General features: G+C 31.1%; 1 pseudogene across 1 annotated transcript; it reads right to left on the bottom strand.

Annotated features, from left to right (window-relative positions):
- Nucleotides 1–4,294: 4,294 nt before the first annotated feature.
- On the bottom strand, nt 4,295–9,548 carry LOC146951775 (auxin response factor 5-like; annotated as a pseudogene). The gene is made up of 7 exons (XR_015018917.1): nt 9,494–9,548; nt 8,955–9,045; nt 8,499–8,676; nt 8,233–8,368; nt 7,781–8,147; nt 4,469–5,069; nt 4,295–4,381 (listed from the first exon to the last, which is right to left on the bottom strand). The product of XR_015018917.1 is annotated as an auxin response factor 5-like (transcript).
- Nucleotides 9,549–9,872: the final 324 nt, after the last annotated feature.

The following is a 9,872-nucleotide window of genomic DNA, read 5'->3' as shown; positions in this document are numbered from 1 at the left end:
TTTTCAAAATTTTATCATATCGGCTTTCTCATATTGATACATAAAAATTTGTTACAGCAAATATAAACACATAAAATCTACAACGAGTATGCTGCAAATATTTAATAGTGTTTTATATATAAAAGAAACAATATTTGATGATAATATTACATTAATTTTGATATTTTGAAAATATTCACGACTTTACAAATTTTATCATATCTGTTTTCTCATATGGTACATAAAAATTTGCTTCAACGGATCTAAACACATAAAATTTGTAGCGGGTGTGCTGCAAATATTTAACATTGTTTTACATATAAAATAAAAATTAATAGAAACATTTTATTTTTGTTGTTCATATTTTGAAAATAGTCACGATTTATCAAAATTTTATCACATTGACTTTCAAAATTTGTTTCTATTAATTTTGAAAGTCAATATGATAAAATTTTGAAAACTCATAAGTATTTTCAAAATATCAAAGTTAATGTAGTGTTTCTATCAAATAATTTTTTATTTTATATGTAAAACAAAGTTCAATGTTTGCACCACATCCGTTGCATATTTTATGAGTTTATATATGTAGAAACAAATTTTTATTTAAATAATCCCTCCGTTCCTTTTTAAGTGTTTTTTTTTACAAAATTAAGACCAAAATAGCGATTTGTATTTTTGCACATTTTCTTCCAATTATACCCTCATTTTAATCCACCAATAAATTTCTATTTTTTTGCACACACTTTATCGTTTTCTCCAACAAATTCCTATTTATTTTTTTGCACAATCTCTCTAATAACAAACAATTGTCAATTTTCTAAATATTGTGCACATCTTTTTAATTATTTTGAGTCAATATAAAAATTATTCCAACTTCACATTAATCAAAAATTAAGAAAAAATTAACTTTCTTCCAACTCCTTTAATTAAAGTTAAGGCTTCAACTATGAGTCTATGACTTCAACCAATGCTAGAGTCACACTTGAAATTTTGAACAATTGCTACTCATCTTATTTATAGAATTTTAACTTTTCTTAGAATCATTGTTTGGAACAACATTTTGTTTAAATTTGAAGATAACAAGAAACAAACTTTGTTTAAAAAAAACAAACAAACTTTAGTTTCCCAAATAGATAACATTAATTAGTTTTATAGAAAAAGATAAAAGTAATTGACAAAGGGTATAATTGACAAATCGTTCCCTTAAAAATACCAAAAAGACAGTTAAATAGGAACAAAAAATTTACCCTAAAAAGACACTTAAAAAGGAACGAAGGGAGTATAAGAGAATGTCGATATAATAAAATTTTCGAAACTTATGACTATTGTCAATATAAATATTAATGTAGTGTTTCTTTTCAATACTTTTTTATTTTATATGCAAAACACCGCTCAATAATTGCATAAACAAATTTTTATGTAAATATATGATAAAATCGATAGATAATTTTTTTGAAACTTGTGACTATTTTTAAAATATCAACATTAATGCAGTGTTTATATTAAATAACTTTTTATTTTATATTTAAAACACTCTTAAATCTTTGCACCGTACTTGTTGAGGATTTTATATGCTTATATATGCAAAAGAAACTTTTTATGTAACGATATGTGATAAGTTATATGATAAGATTTATAAAACTAGTGATTGTTTTCAAAATATCATCGTTAATGTAGTGTTTCTCCAAAATATCGTTAAATATTTGCACCAAACCCATTGCAGATTTTATGTGCTTACGTCCTTCAAAAATAATCTTCAGAATCAAATTTTATATATACCAATATGATAAAGTTTTTTTTTTTTGAATGGACCAATATGATAAATTTGATATGCTTAAATTTTTAAAACAAATGATTATTTTAAAAGTATCAACATTAATGTAGTGTTTCTATTTTTTTTATATGCAAATTAGTGTGATTCATAGATTAATAGAGACGAGAATAAACTATTTTCCTATTTTTTTGAAAGGAAATAAACTATTTTCCTATTTTTTTGAAAGGAAATAAACTATTTTCACTAGTTTATTATTTAATAGAAAATTGACTATAAAATCCTAAATTAGTTATATTAGAAATCTGACCAAAGATATTTTATGTAATTTAAAAAGTACAGTGAATTGGATGATAATGAAAAGAAAGAGGAAACAAATTGCCTTTTTTATTTGCAAAATATAGTGAATTAGTAGTAGGGTACGCAATGATAAATTAGTTTAGTTTTAGAGTACACAATGATAAAAAATAAAAATTAATTAAATATATTAAATAAAGATAACCGGATAATAAGGAGAAGAAAGAGGAAACAAATTAGTTTTTTTATTTACAAAATATATGGAACTAGTTTTAGGCTTTGAAGTGATAAACCAAAAGAATTATTAATATAGCGAATTAGTTAGGTTTGTAAGTGATAAATCTACAAAATGACCATATAGGAGTTAATTAGGTTTGGAAATGATAAATCTGAAAAACGATGAAAAACGATGATATGTAGGGAATTAGTTAGACTTAGAAGATAAAAAAAAAATTTAATTTTAAAAAAATGAATAAATTAATTTTTTTTATTTTCAAAAAGCTCCATAAAACTAACAAGACTACGAGTTTAAACGAGATGATTATGAAATTTTGGTGAAGTACGATTTTCTTTATATATATATATATATATATATATATATATATGTATGTATATGTACACACACTATGCTGGTACATAGATTATTGCTTTGTTATGCCACAGTCACGACAACAAACCAAATGGACATTCCTCTTCCCTTTTAATTCAAGCCTCCTTTATGCATTGTAGAAACAACTAACATGTCAAGTCCTCATAATATCTAAAGTTTCATTAATTCAAAACACAACTTCAGTTCCATTGCTTGATGACAATGGAAAGAAAAAAAAAAAAAAACAAATAGATTTCACTCACATCAACAAACACCTTATGCCGGTAAATTTCATAGAATGTCGAAAAACTTGAAGGATAAAATGCAGAAAATGAAATATGAAGTTTCAGAACTTAATAAAGGCATCATATCACCTAAACTTCATATACCTTTGAAGAAATACTGAAAATGGGAAAAAACATATAAATGACTGCACTTATTGAACCATTGAGCATGAGAATCGCTAAAACTCGTGAGTGAAGATGAAGGGATGTGAATGAAGGTGACGAAAATGATTTTGGTGTGCACTATGAAAAGCAACAGACCTTAGTGTTTAAGGTGAAAGTGTCTCACTCATTAATAATTAAGGCGAGGTGAATGTTTTTTTTCCGAACTAGAGGGGATGTGAATGTCTTATTGTCTTTTAATAAAACCTCAGGAAATGTGAGTACAATTTGCTCTATAAAATATCTGCTTAACTTCAAGGCATGGACAAGGTTATCTTTGTTTCACAACTTCTCTTTTTGGCTTGACTTGTAGTTGAGTTAGATAAATTAATTTGACCGAAAAAATTCTTGGATAGATTTATGAAACATTGTATTAAATGTTGCCTCTTTGTGTTTGTTATTTGGAGGTGAGGCAACTTAGAGTTTTGGCAGTATATGGTAACTAAGTACCATTGGTTTAGGATCTCTGTAGTAGCTGGTTTCAATTATTGGTAAATCATCCATTGTTGCAGAAATGATTGATTGAAAGAGAAGGTTTCGCTTTCTTTGTGAATCTTGAATTAGAAAATTTACCTAAATTTTGTTTTTATTGTCAAATTGTTGGTTATTCAACGACTTGTTGTCGCAAAAATCTTCAAGTCACAAAAAATAAAAAGTTATATTCTAACACGATAGCTCAAGGGACTAAAAAGCTAGCCACCACTAGATATGCTCTCAAATACAATGAAAAGGATATTGCTCCGGTTGTTTCTCAGGGCTCAAACCTCGGTGATCACGATGTCCAACTTAACAATTTTGGCACATTTTTGTCGATTGAACTAGGATTCGTGGATACTTATATTTTTTTCTCTTGCTAGTGTTGGTTGTTTTCATTTTTCTCCTATTATTTGTTAAATTCAGACTTATAAGTTATAACCCAATTGCATTTAATATCTGATGATTGATTATTTGAGGAAGATTCAATGAAGTACAAGAGAGATAAAACATGCATAATATTTGTATACGTTACAAGTTTAGGTATGAAACCTTTTGATTCATTGAACATTCACAATTTCTAATCTGTCATAAACTGAAGACTCATCCCCCTTGAAGGTTTGTTTGGTCCATATCTACCAATATTCCAATCCCAAATGAGTGGTCATTTTAGTTCATACATTACAAGCACATTTTTTTACGGACAAGGTTACAAAAAATATCAAAGCATGATGTTATTCACACATAGATTCCTTGCATTGCAATGCTCCACTGTCTGAAAGTGGTCACATCAATTGATCTTCCTACAGAACCTGCTTTTTGCACCTGTCACACACATAATAAAATGCCATCATGATATACAAGATTGAAACAAGTTGGAAAAAACAATAACGTTCATGCCAACAAGGTTACAACGTTCATGCCATCTTGACTAGAACTTGTTGCCAACCATGCAATCTTGAGGGTGCTGAAAATCTTTATCCTTCATTGAGCAAAAGTCGTCGAAAATGGTGTTTGAAGTAGAAGGATCAACCATAGTGGTACTGACACTATTACTAACATCAACATTGACACAAATTTCACTTTGGTTATTGCTTTCAGCTGAAAGATCCCTCAAGTTAAAATTCTTGACGTAATTATCCCACACTTCTTGGTTCATTGAAGGTATAGAGGGATTCACTACTTGAGGCTGACAAGAAGAATACATCATCCATTCGTTGACGTCTAGCTGAGGAAACATGCCGTTTACAATAGAAGAATCGGGTTGGACCATGTCAATCAGTTGAGGATGTGACATTGATGATTCTAACTGAGGGTGCTGCATAATCCATGGACTATTACACGCAAGTAATGGATTTTGATATTGGTTTTGTTTTTGATTATATGTTAGTTGGTTTGCCGTATTCACTTTTTCAATGTTGTTGCTGCTTTCAAAAGAAGGGAAGTCAAACATATGATCAGGTAACACCTCAGATTCTAATTTTGAATTATTGGTTATGGCCAAAGGCTGCAACTTTTATGGTTAATCAATTTTCAACAATGAATGCATGTTTAAGTTATTATTAGGTATGCTCTCTGTGCTTGAAATATGAACTTTCGGATTCCCTATTGCCTGTGTAGAATTCATATCTTGCAAGGGAACTCTTGTAGGAGCATATCTTGTTGCATGATGGGTAAAAAGGCTCGATTGTTGTTGACAACCTGTGGTTTATAAAACATCATCATGTTTTCTTGGTAAAGATTCTGGTAGGAAGATTGTGAACAAATATTTCACCATCCCATAATTCTTAGATGGAAACTCCATGAAAAATTCTCATTAATGTTTTTTTTTTGATTGAGAAAAATCATAATTTATACAAACAAATCAACAATCGATCAATAGTATATGTATCCTAATTCAAATAGTATATGTATCCTAATTCAAATAGTATATGTATCCTAATTCAAGCTTCTTTTATGCATTGTTGAAACAACTACCATGTCTTCGTAATATCTTTTCATTTCTCCCGCAATCACACCATTCCAGAGTTCCATTAATTCAAAACACAACTTCAATTACATTGCTTGATGATACTGGACAAAAGAAAAATAGATTTCACTCAGACAAAGCATAAAACTTGAAGGGTAAAATGCAGAAAATGAAATATGAAGTTTCAGAACTTAATAAAGGCATCAGATGACCAAAAATTCATAGAGCTCTGAAGAAATACTGAAAATGGGAGAAAAAATATAAATGACTAAAAATTGTGCATGAGAATCGCTAAAAATTGTGAATGAAGATGAAGGGCCGTGAACGAAGATGACAGGAAAGATTTTGGTGTGCACTGTGAAAAGTAACAATCTTAGTGTCTAAGGGGAAAGTGCCTCACTCATTAATAATTAAGACAAAGTGAATGTTTTTATTTCCAAACTAGACGGGTGAATGTCTTTTAATAAGGTGACTACAATTTGCTCTATAAAATATCTGCTTAACTTCAAGGAATGAAGTATCCATTCTAGCCGATGATAGACCTCGACATGGACAAGGTTATCTGAGCTATCGACCACGAGTTATCAAATGCTAGTTGACTCTAGTTTCACAACTTCTCTTTTGGCTTGACTTGTAGTTGAGTAGAATAAACTGATTTTACCGTAAAATTTGTTTGGATAGATATATGAAACATTTTATTAAATGTTGTCATTTTGGGATGAGACAACTTAGGAGTTAGGAGTTTAGGCAATCATTTTGGATATGCTAATTGTCTCTATTGGTTTTGGTTTTAAGTAAACCATAATTCAGGTTTCATTTTGGATATTCAGATCAAATTCCATGATATCTTTTTACTTCACTTCCTATTGCTTATCTTTTGGCTTTGGTTTTAGAGTAAACTAGTTTAGTTGTTAGCTAAATACTAGGCTAAGTTGGTGGCTATTTTCAATTGTTGGGCAAGTATAATAGTAGCCAAATCTTTGCCATTAGTCCACTATTAGACGAAGATTCAATAAAGTACAAGAGTAATAAACATGCATAATATTTCTACTTGCTTGCCTTGCAGTACTACATTACAAGTTAAGGTGTGCAACCTTTTGATTCATTGAACATTCATAATTTCTAATCTGTCATAAACTAAAGACTCGTCCCCGATGAAGGTTTGTTTGGTCCATATCTACCAATATTCCAATCCCATTCCCAAATGAGTGTCATTTTAGTTCATACATTACAAGCGCATTTTTTAAGAACAAGGTTACAACTTACAAGAACATATCAAAGCATGATGTTATTCACACATTGATCCCTTGCAATGCTCCGCTGTTTAGAAGCTTCATCCCTTCTTCACTCATCTCTTTAACTTCCAAAAGTTTTAATATCTAAAAAGGGTCTTTTCTTTTTTGTCCGAAAAAATGTAACCAGAAGATCAGACATTACAAGAAAGAAGGGTAAGAAACTTACTCCCAGGGATCATCTCCAACAAGCAGAACATCACTCTCGTAATCTACATATACTAATTTCCATCTGGAACCTTTATCCTTCATTGAGCAAAAGTCGTCGAAAATGGTGTTTGAAGTAGAAGGGTCAACCATAGTAGTACTCACACTATCACTAGCATCAACATTGACACAAATTTCACTTTGGTTATTGCTTTCAGCTGAAAGATCTCTCAAGTTAAAATTCTTGACATATTGATCCCACACTTCTTGGTTCATTGAGGGTATAAAGGGATTCACTACTTGAGGCTGACAAGAAGAATACATCATCCATTCGTCAACGTCTAGCTCAGGAAGCGTGCCGTTTACAATAGAAGAATCGGGTTGGACCATGTCAATCAGTTGAGGATGTGACATTGATGATTCTATTAAGAATAATGATAGTTAGTAGTTGGTGTAGTTGTTACTTAATAGTCAAGTATGAAGTTAGTTAGAGCTAATGATAAGAAGTGTTAGTGGATTCATATAAATAGGCTTTGATGTACTCTTTTATTGCAACTTTCTCATTTGTAAGATTGTTCAATAATATCAATACAAAGTTTCACATAGTTTTCTCTCCATTTTTCCATGGATGCCATGTTTCTCAACAGATTCTAACTGAGGTTGCTGCATACTCCATGGACTAGTATGAGCGAGTAATGAATTTTGACTTTGGTTTTGGTTTTGATTGTGATATGTTAATTGGTTTGCCGTATTCACTTTTTCAATGTTGTTGCAGCTTTCAAAAGAAGGGATGTCAAACATATGATCAGGTAACACCTCGGATTCAAATTTTGAATTATCAGTTTTGGCCAAAGGCTGCAACTTTTCCGGTTGGTCATTTTTCAACAATGAATGCATGTTTTAGGTATTATTAGGTATGCTTTCTGTGCTTGAAAGGTGAACTGTCGGATTCTCTATTGCCTGTGTGGGCTTCATATCTTGCAAGGGAACTCTTGTATGAGCATAATCTTGTTGCATGATAGGTAAAAAGGCTCCATTGCTGTTGATCACCTATGGTTTATAGAAAACATCTTCATCATGTTTTCTTGGTAAAGATTTGGCATTGAGTTTGAGAGAAACATTGTTCCTCCATTTTCGGGTACTTTAATAAAGGGTCTTCGTATCAAAGTTCCCCACTCATTTTCTGCATCACAAAACCAAAATAACTCTATTAGTGATCAAGTACAAGACATTTTGATAAGGTGGGAATAGAGAATTAAGAAACTTACCCAAATATCCGGATTGTAACGGCCGTTTTAGACTTGAAGTCAAAGAAGGAAAGATGAAAAGGCTTTCCGGAGTCTCGATCTCCCAAACACTAACCCTATTTTGCTTATCACCACACCCTGGCTCATCCCATTCAGCCTGTTTATTTACAAGGAAATTTACTTAAGCCAGTTCAACAGAGTATATCTTAAAGAAATATTAGATTAAACCATACAATTAGTCATTTACTGATAGATCTTAATGACAGGGTTACTAGAACTTAAGCTACCTGAATATTTCGCCACTTAGAACCAGGCCACCTTAAGGGATCGACATCACTAATACCAACAATTGTACCCATATATCTGCAGAAAAAGAGGAAATGTATATCAACTACTGATGATGGCAGTGTTGTCTGTTGACGATTAGCACGCCTTACACCAACTCGCAATTGCGACTTCTCGTCCCTTGAAACAATTGACACATCACATTTAGTATTATGTTATGTAGAGATGATTATTGGTTGCAATTTAAAATAATAAGTTGCTAATCAGAATTCCACAATTTTCCCAATATCGAAAACCATTACATTGCAATGTCACCATGGAGGAAAAAAAACAAGTCTAATTAGAAAAATTATGCAGACTTTGTTCTGCACACTAGTTATTCTACCTATATTCAGATAACCTAAGAGTTGTGTAAAATGTTGTAGCTACTTGACAGAAATGAAGTAAACAAAATTTACCTGATAAAAAGAACAGAATCGCCTGCTTTAAGCCTTTTTGATCCGACAAACAAACTCCAACCCGTTGTGAGAAGGTGTCTCTTCAGATGACCTACATGAAAAATGTAAGGATCTAACTCAATCAGGCTCTTTTAAGACTAATTATTTTGAAGGTTAAGATAAAGAAAACATTGAAACTCAAACAATAATAGCATTGAAACAGGTAAAAAGGCTCGATTGTTGTTGACAACCTGTGGTTTATAAAACATCTTCATCATGTTTTCTTGGTAAAGATTCTGGTAGGAAGGTTGTGAACAAATATTTTGCCATCCCATAATTCTTAGATAGAAACTCCATGAAATATCATTAATGTTTTTTTATCAAATTCCACCACGCATTGTGCGGGTCAAAATATAGTTGCTTTTATAATTGACATTCCTTTTTGTTTGATTGAGAAAAATCAAAATATATACATAATCAACTAAAACAAACAAACCAACAATTGATCAATAGTATGTATCGTAATTCAAGCTTCTTTTATGTATTGTAGAAACAACTACCATCTCCTCGTAATATCTTTTCATTTCTCCGGCAATCACCATTCCAGAGTTCCATTAATTCAAAACACAACTTCAATTACATTGCTTGATGATACTGCCAAAATTTTACTTTCATTAATAATTAAGACAAAGTGGATGTCTTTTAATAAGGTGACTACAATTTGCTCTATAAAATATCTGCTTAACTTCAAGGAATGAAGCATCCATTCTAGCCGATGATAGACCTCGACATGGACAAGGTTATCTAAGATATCGACCACGAGTTATCAAATGCTAGTTGACTCTAGTTTCACAACTTCTCTTTTGGCTTGACTTGTAGTTGAGTTGGATAAACTGATTTTTTCCATAAAATTTGTTTGTTTGGATAGATATATGAAAC

The sequence above is a fragment of the Medicago sativa genome, chromosome 1 (assembly GCF_051527215.1).
Source record: "Medicago sativa cultivar Bolivia chromosome 1, Bolivia_mono, whole genome shotgun sequence".
NCBI lineage: Eukaryota > Viridiplantae > Streptophyta > Magnoliopsida > Fabales > Fabaceae > Medicago > Medicago sativa.
Note: the sequence above shows the minus strand (reverse complement) of the source record. Positions and strands in the feature narration are given on the sequence as shown.